Raw genomic sequence first — 19,196 nt, forward strand, 5'->3', positions numbered from 1 at the left:
TCCCCTCTGGGTCCCTGAAGCCTTTGTTTTGTTCTATTTGTAAGTCCTTTCATTTTTCCTTTTACAATGTGAGAAAAGTGTCAAAGTCTTGATATTGTATATTGATGCTACGGGAGCCTTTGGGTTACAGAGCTCTGCTCTATGTGCATTTGACAAATAAAATATGGTTTAAATAAATTAAAATAAAAAGACAACTCCATCAACTGAACCATCTTTTGGACTGCATGCGAGGAGGTCAAGGATAGATTCACTCTCTGTCTCCTGCTCCTCATCAGTCATGATGAGCATGGTGATGTCAGCGCTGTCATTGTAGAGCTTAAGGCGTTCACATGGATCACCCTTTTGGGTGTGCTGCTAGTGCCCAGGTCAACTAAGTAGGTGACCTCACTCTTCTTTTCCAGGATAGGGTAAGGGCCACTCCATCTGTCCTGGATTGCTCTTGGTACCACTGGATCCAAAACCCACTCCTTCTGCCCAGGTTGAAACTCAACAAGTGCAGTTTTTAAGTCATACCAGTGCTTCTGAAGCTCCCATCTGGCCTCAAGAGCTTTGGATGCCTTTTCCATATACTCAGCCATTCTGGACATTAGGCCAAGTACATAGTCCACTTTGTCTTGGTTCTTGGAGAGGCTTCTCCCATCCCTCTTTTACAAGACAAAGTAGTCTCCTCACAGGATGGCCAAACAGAAGTTCAAAGGGGGAAAACCTACTCCCTTCTGTGACTCTTCCCTGTAAGTGAAGAACAGACATGGCGAGAGAACATCCCATCTCATCTTGAGTTTCTCTGAGAGTCCCATGATCATGCCTTTCAATGTCTTGTTGAATCTCTCAACAAAGCCATTGGTTTGTGGATGGTAGGGTGTAGTAAACGTGTACTGCACTCTACATTCCTTCCACATGTGTTTCAGGTATGCAGACATGAGGTTAGAACCTCTTTCTGACACCACCTCCTTAGGAAACCCTACCCTGGTTAAGACACCAATGAGGGCCTTGGCTACGGCAGGAGCTGTAGTAGTCCTAGGTGTATAGCTTCAGGATACCTGGTGGCATGATCCACCACCACCGGTATACACATGTTCCCTGAGGCTGTGGGAGGTTCAAGTGGACCCTCAATGTCCAAACCTCTCCGTTCAAAGGGCATCACACCACAAGTAGTAGCATCAGGGGGGCCTTTGAATGGCCACATGTCTTGCCACTGGCTTGACAGGTAAAGCAGGATCTGACAAACTCCTTCACCTTTTGGTGCATTCCTTGGCCAGTAGAAATGGTTAACTAACCTTTCCCAAGTTTTGTTCTGGCCCAGATGTCCAGCAATGGGGATCTCATTAGCCAATGTTAGGAGGAACTCCCTGTACCTCTGTGGCACTACCACCCTCCTGGTTGCACCTTGAGTGGGGTCTCTTGCTTCAGTATACAGTAATCCCTCTTCCCAATAGACTCTGTGGGTACCACTGACATCTCCGTTTGCTTCTGAAACAGCTTGCTGCCTCTAGCTTTTAAGAGTAGGAAAATCCAGTTGCCCTTGGTGCAGCTCTTCCCTAGAGGGTCCCCCTGGGCCCAAGAGTCCTACCTGGTAAGGGTCTAACTCCATAGGCTCAGTTCCCTCTAGGGCTTATATCCTAGTTCCCTTGATCCAGGGATATTGCAAATTTTTCAGGTTGTGTGGCCACACAGCTACAATGGCAAACTCAACCTCCCCTTCAGAAACTAGAACTGCTTCAGTGTGCATCCTGATTTGGTCTGGGCACACTATTGATCCCACCTGGAGATTGGCTACACCAGTAGTAACTGGGGTTGTAGCTGTAGCTGTAGGACGAGGGGCCTTCTTGCTAGGACAAGTTGCATCTCCAGTTAAGTGTCCCAACATCTTACAGTTGTTACACCAGGCCTTTGCAGGATGATCAAAGTTCTTCCCCCTATGCATAGGTCCATTTTGGGAAGAGTTTTGGGACCCACTCCCCTGTGCAAGTTTTTGGGGCCCTTTGTCACCCTTGTCCTGACGCAGTGGTCTGACTTCTTTCCCAATTCTTGGGGAGAAATTTGACCTAGGTCTACCAAATGCTGATGTAATGTTTCATTTGTGCAACTACTTAAAATATGTTCCTTCATGAATAAGTTGTAAATTCCAAAAAATCATGCACATTGTGACCAGTTAACCACCCATCCAGTGGCTTCACGGAGTAGTCCACCAGATCAATCCAGGACTGGTTCTGGGCTGTGTGAGCCCCCCTGAATCTAATGCATTACTGTTCAGTGGTGAGGCTAAATCTTTCAATCAGAGTCTTCGTCATGAGGTCATAGGACCCTGCATCTTTCCCAGAAAGGGTCAGAAGCCTTTCTCTGCAGTTACCAGAGAACAGTTCCCACAGGAGGGCCCACTAGAGAGGTTTCTTCACCTTTCTCATTTTACAAGCCCTCTCAAAGGCTGTGAACCATTTGGTGATGTCATCACCCTCCTCAAATTTAGGGACAATCCCTTTGGGGATGTTAGGATCAAAAGATTGCTCTTTATCCTTATTTGTATTGCCGCCACCATTGAAGGGGTTCAAAGCCCATCTCCTTTCTCTATTTTTCCAGAGCCAGGAATCTCTTCTCTAGATCTAACCTTTTGGTCAGCCTTGCTAAAAGACTGTCCTTGTCATTGAGGCTGTTCTCAATGCCTTCCTCCCGACCTGGCCCACCTGTGTGGCCTCTAGGTCCCAAGAGATTAACTCTTGGAAATAAAGGTACTGGTACCATTTCTTCCCTGGGAGGTGCGGGAGGTGGGACCCTATCCCCCTCCTCTTCACCTCCTTCCTCCTCTGATGGGTCATCACCATTTTCAGAGGGGTGGGCCTTAGCATACTCAGCCAAAAGCTCCTGGAGCCTTTGTTTGGTTGGATGCTGGCCTGTTGGTATCTTTTAAATTTTGCATAGGGACCTTACTTCCTTGAAAGACAAGTGAAGGTAAGGGGTGAGGTTGAGTTCCTCAACCAATTCCTCTATGCCATTACTATTATTTTCACTAATAGCTGGGTTCTGTTTTTGAGACATTATTACAAAAAAGTTCTAACCCCTCTACCCTTGACTAAAAGTGACTTTTGGTTTCTAAAATTCTAACAGGGACTTAACCATGGCCCTAACAAGACTTTTAGTAATATCGAAAAAAAATCCGATTTGATAAATCAGACTCTAAAGGCAATTTACGAGTTCTGCAGTGTGATCAGGTGCTAACCAAGTAGTCCAACAAATGCAAAGTTTTGTATCCCACCGCTGCCACCAATGTAAGAAACTGGCTCTATATATGCTTCAGCAAAGTGAGATACAGTGTGTATAGAGTCCAAGAGTCCCCAAAGGTGTAGCAGAGGTTAAGGTTAGATAAAACCTTACTATCTATTTGTGGTAGAGTGGTCAAGCAGTAAGGCAGTATCGGAGGACAGTGTTAATACATGTATTGTACCCGCTCAATCATCAAATGAATTCACACACTCAGAGACTGAACTCGAGACTAATTGGGTTTTGTATAAAAAAATACAGTTAATATATTTTAGGTGCAAATGAGCATAACATACTTTACAGGTTTAAGATACCGTTGTTGAAATACTTTCAATATAGGATGGATTGGATTTGTTTTTTTGTAGAGCGTGATAGCTACCCGCAGGCGTCCTAGCGCTTAGCAAAATACAGGTGTGTGGGGTGGGTCGATTTTATCTGCTGAAGAGAAAGGTTTTTAGTTTTTTTCGGAAGTGCAGAATGTTAGGTTCTGATCGGATAAAGATTGGGAGCGAGTTCCAGAGCCTTGACGCGTTTGTTGAGAACATTCTTTCTCCACTCCTTTCTCTTTTGAACCTAGGTTTGACGACTTGAAAGGTATGGGTCAACCTCAGCTGTCTGTTGGGGTTGTAGGGGGTGATCAAGGTGTGATTCAGGATTGCTCCTTTCCTCCAATAGGCACGGTGGGCTATACACTTGCTTTTAAAATTGATTCTGTCCTTTACTGGCAGCCAGTGAAGGACTTTTAGTTCAGATTTCACCGATTGGCGGCGGGGAATGCGCAGGAGAGTACGGGCGGCGCAATTTTGGATCACCTGGAGTTTTTTCAGGGTTGATTCGGGGGCTCCTAGATAAAGGGCATTTCCGAAATCCAGCCGGGAGAGGATTAGGCCCTGGACCATGATCTGTCTGGCCTTGAAAGGGAGGAGTGGCAGGATTTTACGGATGAGTCTTATAATGCCCATGCAGATGGCAGATAATTTGGTTGCCTGGTGGCGGAAAGTGAATGCGTTGTCTAGCCAAATTCCTAGGCTCTTGATGGGGTTCCTGGCTGGGGGTGCTGGGCCTAGTGCTGGTGGCCACAAAGAGTCAATGGATTTTTGTGGGGAGTTACCCAGTACCATTAGCTCTGTCTTGTCGCCGTTCAGTTTCAGGTAGGACTGGCTCATCCAGGTACATACTTCTTCCATGCAACCTCTGAGATCGCTAGGATAGGAGGAGGGATGAGTCAGGGTAACCACCAGTTGCGTGTCATCCGCGTAGGACACGACTTGAACGCCGAAAGGGCGAATTATTTCTGCGAGGGGGTGCATGTATATGTTAAACAGTGTGGGGCTTAGGGACGAACCCTGGGGGACCCCACAACTGAGTGGTTTACTGGGCGAGGTGGTATTTCCCTCACAGACTCGGAAGGAGTGCTCTGATAGAAATGATTGCAACCAGGCCGCTGCTGTGGACGTTATCCCTAGCTCTGAAATTCTGTGAAGCAAGATGTCATGATTCGCAGTGTCGAATGCTGCACTGAGGTCCAATAAGATAATGGCCGCCGTGCCGCCCTGATCCACAATCGTTCTAGCTCCTTCTGTTACAGCTAGTTAGGCGGTTTCTGTCCTGTGCATGGGGCGGAACCCAGTCTGTGATGTGTCCAATAAGTTATTTGCTTCCAGGAATTCTGTGAGGGATTGATTAACGTGCTTTTCTACGATTTTGGTTATTTATTTATTTGGAATTTTATAAAGCGCATGGCATTACGCACACCGGCGTGTCCCCGCGCTAGGAGAGAAAAGTGAGAGAGACATGACAGGGAGGCTATACCAAGGCTAAGCGAAAAAGATATGTTTTCAGAGCTTTACGGAATTTTATTTCGCAGGGTTCGAGACGTAACTCCCTCGGAAGCGTATTCCAGCTCTTCGGCGCCAGTAGCCTGAAGGATCTGCCACCCATTCGGGCTTTATGAATTTTTGGGACAGCGAGTAGCCCGGTGTCAGAGGATCTAAGCCTGCGTCCAGGACTATAGGGGGTGACGAGGGTAGATAGGGGGTTAGGTGCTTTGCCATTGATGATACGATGACATACGCATAGTGCTTTAAAAGTTATCCTCTCCTTCATCGGGAGCCAGTGGAGGGTTTTAAGAGCCGCTCTAGAAGCCGTTCTTCTTGGGAGCCTTAGCACCGGCCGAGCTGTGGCATTTTGTAGTACCTGGAGGCGGTTGAGGCTTTTAGCTGTTATTCCCAGATAGAGAAGATTGGAATAATCCAATCTTGATGTAACCAAGGCGTGCACAAGAGTCTGTCTGGCACCGACCGGAAGTAGATCCAGGATCTTACGTAGACTCTTGAGGATACCAAAGCACATCCCGGTTACCCGGTCTATCTGGGGAGCAAATGTGAGGGCAGAGTCAAACATAACCCCAAGATTCTTTGCCTGTTGACAAGGCACTGGGGTTGATCCTAGGCAGGACGGCCACCATGCCGACGACCACACACTCGGACCTCCCCCTACCACGAGCACCTCAGTTTTGGACCCATTCAGCCTCAGGCAGTTGTCAGACATCCAGGATGCAAGCTCCTGCATGCAGGCACTGAGGCTGACCGCCGCAACGTCCGGCGCCCGTGACAGTGAGATGGCCAGTTGTGTGTCATCGGCATATGACACTAGCTGGATTCCATAGCCTTCAACTATGGTGGCCACCGGGGAAACATACAGGTTAAACAGGGTGGGGTTCAGGGCTGAGCCCTGGGGCACCCCCTGATCAAGATTGAACATCCGGGAGTAATGTTCACCCTGTCTGACCTGAAAACCCCGGTCAGTGAGGAAAGATTGAATCCATCTCAGCGCTGAGCCCGTTATACCGCCTTTGTTTAGACACTGTAGCAGAGTGTAGTGTGCTACAGTGTTGAACGCTGCGCTTAGGTCTAGTAGAATGAGGGCCATGGTTTGACCCTCATCTACTCCTTGCCTGATGGTCTCAGTAGCCACCAAGGTATCCAAGGTAACAAGGAAATCGGACGATAATTCCCCGGGTTCATCTGATCTAGATTGGGGTTTTTCAGGAGGGCTTTAACTGTTGCCTGTTTCCACTTCGGAGGGACAAGCCCTGAAGATAGGGAGTTGTCAATCAGGTTCCGGATAGTGGGCAGGATGGTAGGGGTGATTGTTCTGAGGAAATGAGCTGGGGCTGGGTCACTGGGAGATCCAGACTTAACCTGGAGTATTATGGTTTCCAGGCTGGTAGGCTCCAGTGGTGGAAAGGTTTCTAGGGTGGTAAGTGGGGGTGGTGGTCTGGTGTCCTTCTGTTCTATTTGGGGGTGAGAGGGTAGGGGGAAGGAGAAGTAGATCGTGGTGATTTTGTTGTAGAAGTAGTCGGTCTGTTCATTACAGCGAGTTTGAGCAGTCAGGGGGTCTGGTAGCTTGTCGGGAAGTTTGAGCAGGCTTTTCGCGATATGATATATCTCCTTGGGTTTAGAGGCTGCTTTGTTTATTTTATTTTCGTAGAATATTGCTTGAGCTTTTTTTATGTCGTTTTTATAGATTTTTTTTGCAGCCCGATATTCATCTTTGCTGGTTTGTGAATAGTCTGTGCGCCATTTCCGTTCCAATCTTTTGCATTCTTTCTTAAGAATGCGCAGGTCCTGTGAGTACTAAGGTGCATTTTTAGGTCTCTGTTTGGGTTTGATGTCCTTGAATGGGATAATAAGATCTAAGGAAGTGGTGATCCAGTTATTGAAGTTGTCATTACTGACAATCGGGTTGGGGTTGTTTCCTGGGACAGAGGTTTCCAGTGTGGTTGTCCACAAGTTGGTATTAAGTTGTGACCATTTGCGGTCTCTGATGGAGGCGGGGGGGGTGTGGGGCGCGGGCCTAACGGCGCCCAGGTAAATGGGATCAGAAAGTGGTCCGTCCATGGGAGGGGGGTGGATGGACTAACTGTGAGATGGGTACAGTTACTAAAGATTGTTTCCAGTAGGTGACCTTTATAGTGGGTGGATTGCAGCACTCGCTGGGAGAGTTCTAGTGCCTCCAGATTATTGCGTAGTTTGGCGGCTGCCGAGTCCAGGGGGTCGTCCAGGTGCACATTCAGGTCCCCTAATAAGGTGTAATTAGGTGAGGAGCAGACTCCACTGGCTAACTCCGGTGCGAGTTGGTTTATAAAGTTGGTCGGGGTGCCGGGTGGCCGATAAATAAGAGTCCCTGAGAATGTGCATGTGGGGGAGTAGTCCAGCGAGAAAGTAATGTGTTCGCAGCTGGATAGGTTCGTTGGAGAGGAGCGGCAGGTGTAGCAATTCTTGTAGATGATAGCTATGCCGCCGCCTTTTCCAGATGAACGATCAACCCGAAGTATTTGGTATCTTGCAGGGAGTGCTTGAATGACATCGGGGTGTTTCAAAAGAACAAGGGAACCCTTAAGGTATAGCGTAGGGACCTTGGGCATTACATATTACAAAGAACAGTGGTCCCTATGTGCATTTAATATACAGTACAAAATAATCATATACTTGATAAGTAATATGTATTCTGTCCGTCCAGACAGGGTTTATTTAGCTTTAAATCCAAAGATGAAGTATTTTTAAAGAAAGGGATGTCAAGTGGGCACAGCCGTGACCCTCAACATACAAGACAAAACAACAGAAAAGCAATGTAAACAAGGCAAAGGAATAAGTCTGCGTACTTGTACTTCAGTAAGGCAGGCATAAATTACAGAAAAACACTCCATTGCATTTTGTAAATTTTGACATAAATAATGCGCATATGGGGTTTAAAGGTCGACGACGTTTCGATGCCTATAGGAATGGAGGCATCATCATCAGGACAAGAGTTGGCACTATTGTTGTCTTGACCAAGAGCAATGTATAATGCCTTTCAATTACATTTACTTATACATAAATGGTTACAGTGGAAAAAAAAGGGGGGGGGGGAAAACAGAAAGACCGAGAGTTAGGGTAATTACAAGAAATGAAGGCATGTCTCAGTGATCCTTAAGTAGTGATAAGAGTGAGTGCTTGTGAGTGAAGCATGGATAAAAAAGTGAATAAAAAGTTAAAATGTTACCGTCGTGATGACTTATTCGACGCAGTGACCCTGAACTTTTTTAAAAACATAGCAATATTCTGCTCTGGTGTTTAGAATTCAGTCAAAGTGATCGTAAAATGGCAATTTGGAAGCTTAGACCGGGCGCAAATCACAGTGATAACGGCTGTGAGAAGTGGATGCACAGCGGTATTCTCGGGATTGAAGGTACTGTGTTCAGAAACGGGCAGTGGAAGTGCACGGTAACGCATGGTGGGCTATGACCTAAAGGCATGCTGGCGTAAGTGAACAGGAAGTATTGTGGTACATACTTCATTCAAATGAAATCGCTCCCCGGAATGTCTGATCAATGGATCTGGCGGTTGCGCATTGGCTTAGTCGGCGGGTCTGCAATTATAAAATGTGGCCAGTTAAAAAACAAACAGAGATACGCGTGCTTGGCATTTACTGCACAGAAAAAACGTTAGCTGTTTACCTGATAAGCCCGGTGGTTCAGAACAATGTTCGTAAGTGGGAAAGTTGTGCCGGGACTCTGACGCTGCAATGGCGGCGTAGCGCGATAGCTACCTAACAAGTGCAAAAAGGAGGTGTAGATTACACATGGGCATCTCTAATATTAAAAACCAAATAGAAGCGGGAAGCGGCTGCTTACTTACTTGAGGAGTGCGACGGCACTATGGCGGGAGTGGCGATCTGGTAGTCAGTGATCTCAGGTTCCCGGGCTTTTACTGAGACTGGAATGCGGTAAACAGTGTGAAGGGACTTACTAAGGCTATTATAGCTTGGGAGGTGAAAACGGCGGCCATTTTAAAGCGGTGAAAATAAAGTGTAGTGAGCATGCAAAGTATTAAAATCAATTGCAAAGGGAATTTAGCATCAGTGTATTACACAAATACATAAGAACATTACAATTTACAGCAAGGAAGTCCAGTCCTCAATCCGGTTTAACCCATTATGTAAGCTGTTGCAGCGCAAAATCCATTGCAGTTCTTCTTTATTCAACAGTTGAGCCATGTCTGCTCCCCGAGGGGGCGGTTTGATAATTGTGATCACTGTCCATTGTAGATCATTTTCGCTATGTCCTTTGGCAGAGTAATGTTCTACGAGGGGCGCATTTGCAGTCTTGCATTTGATCCTACTCCGATGTTGTCCAATGCGGAGTTTGACCTTCTGGCTCGTTTGTCCAATGTAAATAAGCCCATAAGACATATTACTTATCAAGTATATGATTATTTTGTACTGTATATTAAATGCACATAGGGACCACTGTTCTTTGTAATATGAATGACATCGGGGTCGGAATCTGTTTGTAGCCATGTTTCCGTGAGGAAAATGGCATCGGGTTGTTTGTCAGAGATCAGCAGAGATATTTCAGCGGCATGTTAAGGGAGAGACCTGCAGTTCAGCAGGAACATAAGGTATAAGGGGGGGTGTAGTTGGGCAGCTTTGATAAGTACAGTGTAGGCAGCTGAAAAGTTTTGTGGTGGGATTCCAGGATGCGAGGCAGTGGTCGTTGATGGGGCCTCGTAGTTGATGCAAAGTGCTGGAGGAATAATGAATGGATTTATTTTGGCTAGCGGTCGTGGCCCCTAGTCCCGGCCTGTCGCGGACGGGCACAGATGGGCTTGCCTTTGGCGCCCGCCGGCGCCGCCGCTGCGCCCGTCCGCTGCGCCTCCTGGGAAGGGGAATCATTTTGTAGTGGCGAGGGCGTGATGGTGGGAGGGGCCTAGTACTGGTCAATTTGATTGTGTTCCTCACCCAAGATGGCGGGCCCGGAAATGCTAATGCGGCAGGTGAGCCGGAGGCTCAGTCGAGTTCTCGAGGGGGGGGGGGGGGGGGCAGGATCCGCTCTCACTCAGCGGCGATCTGAATTGTAAGTAGCAATTGAAATTAGTAATTTTAAAAAGTGCAAAGTTGCACAGTGCCGGATGCTTGTCCGCACTGTGCAATCAGTGCAAACCTCATCTTGCACAGTGCAAGCGGTTGTTTCCTGCCGCTCGAGTAGATTTCTACTCGAGCGGCAGCCTTCTGAACGTGAACTGGTAGTTTCTCATTGTGAGTGGTCGTAAGCATACGCGACCACTCGCAATGAGAAACCTGGCCTCCCCGCGTTGAGACTCTCGCCAGGAGGTTTATTTTCCATGCTCGTGATCGGCAACTTGATGTTGCTGATCGCGAATGAGGAAAAAGTCTTGCCGGGATGTCATTTTGCTACCTCACGGTCGCCAACTTGCCATTGAGGATCGCGAGCAAGCAAAAAATTACCGCTACGCTACGCGTGTTTGCACTGTGCTATGTGCAATTTGCGTAGTGCGAAGTAGCACAAACTTCCCAAACTATGTGAGCGTAGCGCAGTACTTCGCCCAGGGTTAGTAAAATGCAGATAAATCACTTTTTGAATAGCTTTTTCTAGCACAGTGCTGGATCCTAGATTCAGCACCGGGACATTTCCTGAAAACAGTTTAGAAAATGCATTTAAGTTAGATGTACGATGTTTAGCAAATATTTGTAACTTTCAAAACTTCACACTTAGAAGAAATTTCACCAAAACACAGTTCATGTTATCCTATGGAAAAAACTGGGTTAATGGCTTCACGGTTTGTTATCGACAGTGGAAGTTAAGGTTCTGAGGCAGGACTCAGGTGTTCCCCAGGGTCAAGGATGCATTCTTGTTAGACCCTCAGCGGCACTAGGGTGGCCGGGTGTAGAGTGTGGTGACCCAATGTTATCCAATGGAGGCTAGTGGGCCTTTTGTTGGTGGCTGCTAGTGAGCAGGCCACACGGCTGTGGGAGCGGAGCTCCTGGTTGTATGCACAGGGCAAATGAGCAAAAAGGTTAGCACAAAGGTTGCACCCTCAGCGGCACTAGGGCAGCCGGGTGCAGAGTGCTGTTGGGGCGTCGGGTGCCCTGTTATTCTCAAAATGGAAAGATTACAGCTGAAATAATCACTGCAGACTCGGGGACGAGGATCTTCTGGGCACGACCACCACTTTGAGGGGTAAGTTGGGATGTCTTGGGATGGAAAGGCAACGTTGGTTGGGGCACACAAGGAAGTGGGGCGTCGGGTGCAGGGGTGTCTTTTTGCATCAGAAAGTCTTACCAGCTCTTGGTCGCAGTAGAGGGGAGTCTCTGGATTCTGGCTGCAGGCGTCAACTATGGTCTTGAGGCTGGTCTGGGATCTCTGGATCTTGGGTCACAATCACCAGGGAGACCTCCTCTTCGTGTTTTCCCACTCAAAAATCGGGCCGTGCTCGGCGGGTGCATAGTGGGATGGATTTGCGGTCATGGCCTGCTGCCAGTGGTTGCAGGTTTTTGAACAGGGCTGCTGTTCTCTGGAGACTTAGTCTTTGTAGAGGCAAGGCAGTCAGGGGTTTTCAAGGTTGCTGGCCGCAGGACACCCCGGGGTTCAGCAGTTGCAGGTTCAAGGGGACACAGGCCGGTAGGGCTGGGGCCATGTCAGTGGGCGTCATCCTCTTGTTAGCAGCTGCACAGCAATTCGTCCTTCTTCTTAGCTTCTTCTGTAGTTGTTTCTGGATTGGAGGAATCAAGGTTCAGGGTGCGTAGGGGCGTTACAAGTACAGCAAAGGCAGGGACCAAGAGGTCCCTTCCTTGGGGTGAGTACACCCCCTACTCTGCCACTCTCCAGTGAGAGGAGGGCAGGATCCTTTTCCTGGTTGGCTTGGGTTCCCCATCTTCAAGATGGCGTGAGCCCGGAGTTGTGCTTCACCTCGCCTTCCCCACCTGAGGGGTGGGGTTGGCAAAGGCTGGCACACCTCCTTTCTTCACTTGTTTTTCCCGCCGGTTCTCCCGGCCAAAGTGGGGGTCAGAACCGGTGGGGATCAGTTGCTGAGTACAGCAAGTGGTCTAGAGAAGCTCACAAAGGCGGCATTCCTTTGAAGCTTCCCCTGCCCATCCTTGGGGAGGAGGCATCGCACCTCAACCCAGGATGCGCATTGTTGCAGGCCCTTGAGAGAGGATGGCTCTCAACCCAGGGGTCCGGCAACCTGTTTCCATGGTGGCAGCCGAAGCAGCCACTCAGTAGGAACACTGGATGTGGGTTAAGTTTAGGGGGCAACTCTAAGTTGCCCTCTGTCTTGCGTTTTACATTGAAACCTACACTGGCATCAGTGTGGGTACAATGTGCTGAGAAGTTTGATATCAAACTTCCCAGTCTTCATTGTAGCCATCATGGTACTGTGGAGTTCGTAATTACAAACTCCCAGCACCATATACTCTTTAATGGCACACTGCACTTACAATGGCTGAGAATGGACACAAACACCGTAGGGGCACAGGGCTCGCGCCTCTGTGCCCTCACCACTGGCATAGTGCACCAAACTTGAGGAGTGACTGATCTAGGCCAAGGCAGTGGTTTGCAGGCAGGGCACACAGGATGTCGACACACAGCCTGCAAGGCAGTGTGTTTGTGAAAAGGTGCAGGGCCGCTAAGGGTGGCACAATTCGGGCTGCATCCCTTAGGAGCCTTCTCTTGTCACAGTGCCCTGGGTACACGGGGTACCATTTACCAGGGACCTACCTGTGGCCAGAGATGCCAATTAGGTTTAGGCATCAATCCAGTTTTATGGAAGGAACATAGGCCCTGGGCTCCAGATTGGCAGGAACCCTGGGCACACTCAGTCAAAGAACATCAGTAAATTAGCAGAAAGTTGGGGCATACCATGTGGAAAGATGGCACTTTCTCACAAACAGCGAAAACGAAATTGGCAGTTTTCCACTGTCAGGACATGGTACACACCTCAGTATGGGCCCGATTCACAGAATGAACTTAAGACTCAATCCTAAATTTACTACTATTTTGGTATTCACAGAATGCACTTACTACTTTTGGCATTCACAGAATGAACTTAAGACTCAATCCTAATTTACTACTATTTTGGTATTCACAGAATGCACTTACTACTTTTGGTATTCACAGAATGAACTTAAGACTCAATCCTAAATTTACTACTATATTGGTATTCACAGAATGCACTTACTACTTTTGGCATTCACAGAATGAATTTAAGACTCAATCCTAATTTACTACTATTTTGGTATTCACAGAATGCACTTACTACTTTTGGTATTCACAGAATGAACTTAAGACTCAATCCTAAATTTACTACTATTTTGGTATTCACAGAATGCACTTACTACTTTTGGTATTCACAGAAGTTAGGATTTTGTCTTAAGTTTGTCTTGAGGGGGGAGGAGCCAAGCTCGCGAGCGTAATGGTCGCCTTTTAGCTCTGCTCCCGCAGCCCTCCGGCCTGATCGTATATCCTGTATCATATCCTGTCCGGAGACGACACATTATCGGAGAATTGGAGACGAAACACCTCACTTGTACTCACCGTCTGGCCCGGAGGTTTCGACGTGCAGCGGTTCCGAAGTTGTGCCCTCCGCAAGACCGGGGCCTCCGTGGACCCTAGACCGGGACCTAGCCTGTGGGATCCGACGACTGTCGGCCCCGGTCGAGAGAGTGAACCAATGATGAGAGCCGTTGTGCGAACATCCCGGCGATCCTGATCCGGGCCAGCCCTGGTGGCCGCGAGACTGATGTGAGTGAGATGCACCGGGGACTGATTCTGTGACGGGGTTCCCCCCCCGCCGCTGCTGTGTCCGGCGGCCCTGGACCTCTGCGCCCGGACTCTGCTTGTTTGGGGCGCCGGTGCTGGTGTAGGCGGAGACCCGCATTGGGCGGACGTCCTTTCTGCACCAAGGCTGCCATTGCTGGGAGCCCCCCGGAGCTCTGTAAAGTCCTACATTTTTTAACTGTTTTTGAGAGTCGCGGAGGGTGGCGACTGGGCTGACTTCGCGAAATGGCGGCCGACCATCTGGAACTTGTATCGCCTCGTGGCGGCGGGCTTGGGTTGCCTGATTGCGCGGGGGTCTGGTCTGGTGAGCGTGAGCTTACACTCAGAGATATCCTGGAAGCTCTGAGATCCCTGCGCGCATCCCTGGCCCCCGATGTCCCTGTGAGCCCGCCACGATATGCCGCCATTTTGAGCAGCCGTTTCTTCTTGCCTCCCTCTTGTTTCGGAGACTCCATTGCCTCGCCCCCCTCGACTGCTGCAAGTGTTGCTGCCGCTGATCGACGATCATTTTGTGTGCCGGTGACTTTGGAGCTCCCTGCTTTTCGAGGTTCTGACCCCGGGGACTTGGACATTGTGCCGCGGCCCTGTTCGGCTGGGATGCCCGGAAATATTGGTGGACTGCCGCCTGCGCCTGCACCGATGGCTTCGCATTTGTCTATTGCAGAGAACCCCTCGCTTTCCCAAACGGCGAAACTGATCTCCTGTTCTTCATCACCCGTGCTGCGATTGCTGATGCTTATAAACTCTCTACTCGGACTTTTGCTCACCTGCGGACCGATTGACCCCCCTTGTCTATATGATAGTCATAATTTTTTTCGATTGTGTGCTGGTCTTGTATTGAGTAGCTCACTTTACATTGTCATGTGTTGGGTGGGATTTGTGGTTCGGAAGGGATGGGGGTGATATGCGCGACTCCTGTGGATTATTGGTGTACAACTTCGTGGCGCGGTTGTTTGTACCCATAGCGCGGTGGGAAGTCCTCTCCTCTGTAAGTTTTATGGCGATTGAAATGGTGTCGTCCTGGTCTGTTTTTTGCTGCGATTGTTTGGTTGGGCGGAGGGCTGCGGCCGACCGTATTGATTTCTGTTCTCATGCTCCTCCCTCCTGTTTTCTTTATTTATGTTTATGTTTCTTTTTGTCTCGTTCTTCTCTCTTTCTTTCTTGCTATATTTCGGGTTCTGGTTTAGGGCGACAGGCACGCTGTCTGAAGGGTAGGCCATAGCCTTCTACAGGGGTGCAGGGTGGGATGGGTGGGTTGGGTTCTATTTGTTGTTTGTTTTATGGTTCTATGGCCCTTTTGTATCTCTTTATAGTAATGCCGCGTCTGTCCTTGCATCCCGTGGTATGTTCGGGGTGGGGTGTGTGGCGTCGTTGATCCTCCTCTTATGGGTCGGTTGCTTTTCGTCTCGATTGCTGTACCCTCCTTGTTACTGATGCTCCTGTTTTCTCCTGTACTCTCGCCACGGGACGCCTGTTTCGGCATGGTCTTCTTTCTTTCGTTTTTGTATTTCATTTCCTTTTATCATTTTTTCGCCTTGTCCTCCTCCCCTCCCCCTCTTTTCCCCCTCTCTCCCCTTTTCCTCGCCCCCCCCCTTTTTCCTAGAGGTCACTATGACGGGTTAGTCCTGCTGTAATGTTTGTCCGATCCCTCTGTCCTGGCTTGGCTGTGGTTTGGGCGGTGGGCATGTAAAGATGATAATGATCACGTGTCGATTATGTCTAAAATGTCCTTATCTCCCTGTGTGTATTGTGTTGTCTCTCCTGTATTACGGCCCCATGCCCCCTTATTGTCGCTGAGGATGGTTTTGGGACTTCGGACGCATCTATATTGAAAGTGAGCCTATCGTACTCCTTATCCCCATATTATAAAATTAACCTTTTTTGCTCCTGTTTCTGGGCCGTCTGGTTCCTATGTGTTTTCTCCCTTTTTACGATTGTTTTGCCTCTGCTTTTTGCTGACTGACTCTGTAAAGTTTGCCTTGGAACCTTTGACCGCTTTACATATTGATGCCGGCCGATTTGGTTGTAGGCCTGGACTTGTATATCCTTTTGATGCTAATAAAGGTTTAAAAAAAAAAAAAAAAGTTTGTCTTGAGACAAACTTAAGACAGACTTAAGACAGACTTAAGACAGACTTAAGACAGACTTAAGACAAACTTAAGACAGACTTAAGACAGACTTAAGACAAAATCCTAACTTCTGTGAATACCAAAAGTAGTAAGTGCATTCTGTGAATGCCAAAAGTAGTAAGTGCATTCTGTGAATACCGAAATAGTAGTAAATTTAGGATTTTGACTTAAGTTAGTTCTGTGAATCGGGCCCTAGATGTCCTACCTTTCACATACACTGCACCCTGCACAGGGGGGTACCTTTGGCCTACTTTAGGGGTGTCTGGTATGCACAGAAAAGGAAGGGTAATGCCTGGCAAGTGGGTGCACTTGTAAGGACAACATGGCAGTTAACCAACTGTGCACAGGCACTGCTGTGGCAGGCCTGAGATCTCTCTTTATGGCTACTTATGTGGGTGGCACAATTAGTGCTGCAGGCCCACTAGCAGCATTTGAATTACCAGCCCTGGCCCACTCAGTGCACTCTACTAGAGACTTCACTAGTAAAACAAATATACCAATCATGGACAACCAAGTACAGTAACACTTTATACAGGGAGCACTTGCACTTTGTCACTGATTAGTAGTGGCAAAGTGCCCAAAGCATCTAAGCCAGCCAAACAAAATCCATCACAGCATCAAAATAGGAGGTAGAGGCAAAAAGTCAGGGGTAACCACGCCAAGAGATGCCAGGTCTAACACCTGTTTATTATAATTTAAACAGCAGCCTTGCCAGCCAATGTTCGTCCTTGCACTACGGCCCAAGGCACACTGGCCACGCTACTGTGAGTGCCTACTATCATCCGAGAATGCAACTCCAACATAGGCCCAACGTAGATTCCCTTCCATTTGCGTTCTCGTACAGTAGCACTGCGAGGCCAGATCACTGACCTATATTAAAAAGTCATGAACAATGAAGCACCAGGCAGTGGGAGCTGTGGTGAATGGTTCATTTACCAAACGCTATTCAAAACTGGAGGAGCTGATAAAGCGTCATAAAGTATAAGGGCCAAGTTAATATTAGGTGAAAGGTAGCAGAATATTTGTTAGTGATATTGTTGGCATTGCTGAAGCAAATCTCATGAAAGATTCCAACGCGTTACACTGATGGAATTGCCAGGAGTGTCGTGTCTGTCCAGCGGCAAACAAGTAGGGTCCCTCAGGTAAAAAAGTGTAAAGGGATTTCTTTCAGGCCGTATTGGCAAATAATCCTACCCTCACAGCACTAAAAGCAGCCACTGGCCTCATGGCTTGTCTCTCTGTCCCACAAGCCCTGCCCTATCCAGATTTGCTTGTGAGACTGCACTTTGGGGAGATGATGCTTTGCATGGGTATTGAACTGTGTAGCCCCCCAGGCCGGAGCCTCGGAAGGGATCATATGGGGGCGGGGGAGAGTGTTGAGGTGTAGGGCCGGGCTTTTAAGCTAAAGACTCCATTTTGTTGTAATAGTTTAAAAATGAACATATCGCAGGTTGGGTTATTACCAGTACTTTCAAAGTGCCCTCTATAAATGGCAATATTAGCACAGCTGTAAAGAGGCTTGACAGATGTTTAAAGAAGGCTAGCCAGAATCGCATGAGCTGGAGTTGGGCATGCCAGCAATCCAGCAGTAATTACCTGGTCATTTCTCTATTCCAAACCTCATTACCTCTTGTTTACTGATGTAAAGGGTGATGTGATGGACTCTTTATTCATTAGTCAAATATCAATCAGGTGACAGAATTGAAAAATAGCATTAACACGGAACATGTTACAGTCTGCATGTAAGCATCACATGTAGGAAGGAAAACACTGAAAGAGTTTCTAAGAAAAGAGTGAGTTAGCAAGGATAATTAATAATGAGTAATGGCAAAAATCTCCCATAAAGAGACATAAATACAGAGGACAAATACATCTTTTCAAAAGCAATTAGTCAAAGCATGAAATTTAAAGTTTATCACCTAAAATCTAAACCTGTTCTGATCCTCTCAGCCCTCTCTCCGCCTCGCTGTGCTGTTCATCTGCCAGTGTCCTGCCTGGCGGTCAGGAAAGAAAAGAGCAACAAGCCAACCCTGCCACTTGTACGCCATATTTCAAGCAAAAGTCCACGTGCTGGGTCCTCATAGCTGGTCCAATCAGAACTTCAAGACACATCGTCTCCCCGTGAGCTGACCGGATACGTCATTAATCAGGCCTGTATTAATTATGAGGAAACAGAAAATACATTTTTAAGAAAAATGTTTCCTCTGCTGTTTTTCTCTTCACTCCACTGTTGACACAGGCTACAAAAAAATATGCAACATAGAGAAGGTGGAAGAGACGAGACGGAAACAGGAGGGCGCGATTTATTAACAGCGCCCTTTCATTGTAAGTTGGTAGGAAGAGGAGCGCATTCCATTCTCATCTTCAAGGGCAACAAGCATTTACAATGCAATGGTCTCGGCATTGTTAAAGTTAGAGCTATTGGCTTTGCTCATGACATTATTTTTATTTATGTTTTTGTTTTTAAAACATATAAATAAATGGCATTGTCATTTACAATGCCAATAGCTTAATCTCTCGCAAATGTGAGACCTATTGCATTTGCACTCACACACAGAGCCCACAAACACACACAGAGCCCCCCACACACACACAGAGAGCCCAACACACACACACACACACAGAGCCCCACACACAGAGCCCCCCACACACACAGAGCCACACACACAGAGAGCCCCCCCACACACACAGAGCCACACACACATAGAGCCACAAACACAGAGCCCCACACACACAGAGCCCCCCACACACACAGAGCCCCCCACACACAGAGCCCCCCCCACACACACAGAGCCCCCCCCCACACACACACAGACACACACACACAGAGCCCCCCACACACACACACAGAGCCACACACACAGAGAGCCACAAACACAGAGCCCCACACACACAGAGCCCCCCCACACACACAGAGCCACACACACAGAGCCCCCCCACACACAGAGCCCCGCCACACACACACACACACACAGACACACACACACAGAGCCCCCCACACACACACACAGAGCCCCCCCCCCACACACACACACAGACACACACACACAGAGCCCCCCACACACACACAGAGAGCCACAAACACAGAGCCCCACACACACAGAGCCCCCCCACACACAGAGCCCCCCACACACACAGCGCCCCCTACACACACAGAGCCCCCCACACATACACAGAGCCCCCCACACATA

The 19,196-nt window shown here is 48.2% G+C and overlaps 1 pseudogene; it reads left to right on the plus strand.

The window, feature by feature from the left end:
• Positions 1 to 19,196, plus strand: part of LOC144772180 (lysozyme g-like) — a 90,895-nt pseudogene that overhangs the window by 64,792 nt on the left and 6,907 nt on the right.

The sequence above is a fragment of the Lissotriton helveticus genome, chromosome 8 (assembly GCF_964261635.1).
Source record: "Lissotriton helveticus chromosome 8, aLisHel1.1, whole genome shotgun sequence".
NCBI lineage: Eukaryota > Metazoa > Chordata > Amphibia > Caudata > Salamandridae > Lissotriton > Lissotriton helveticus.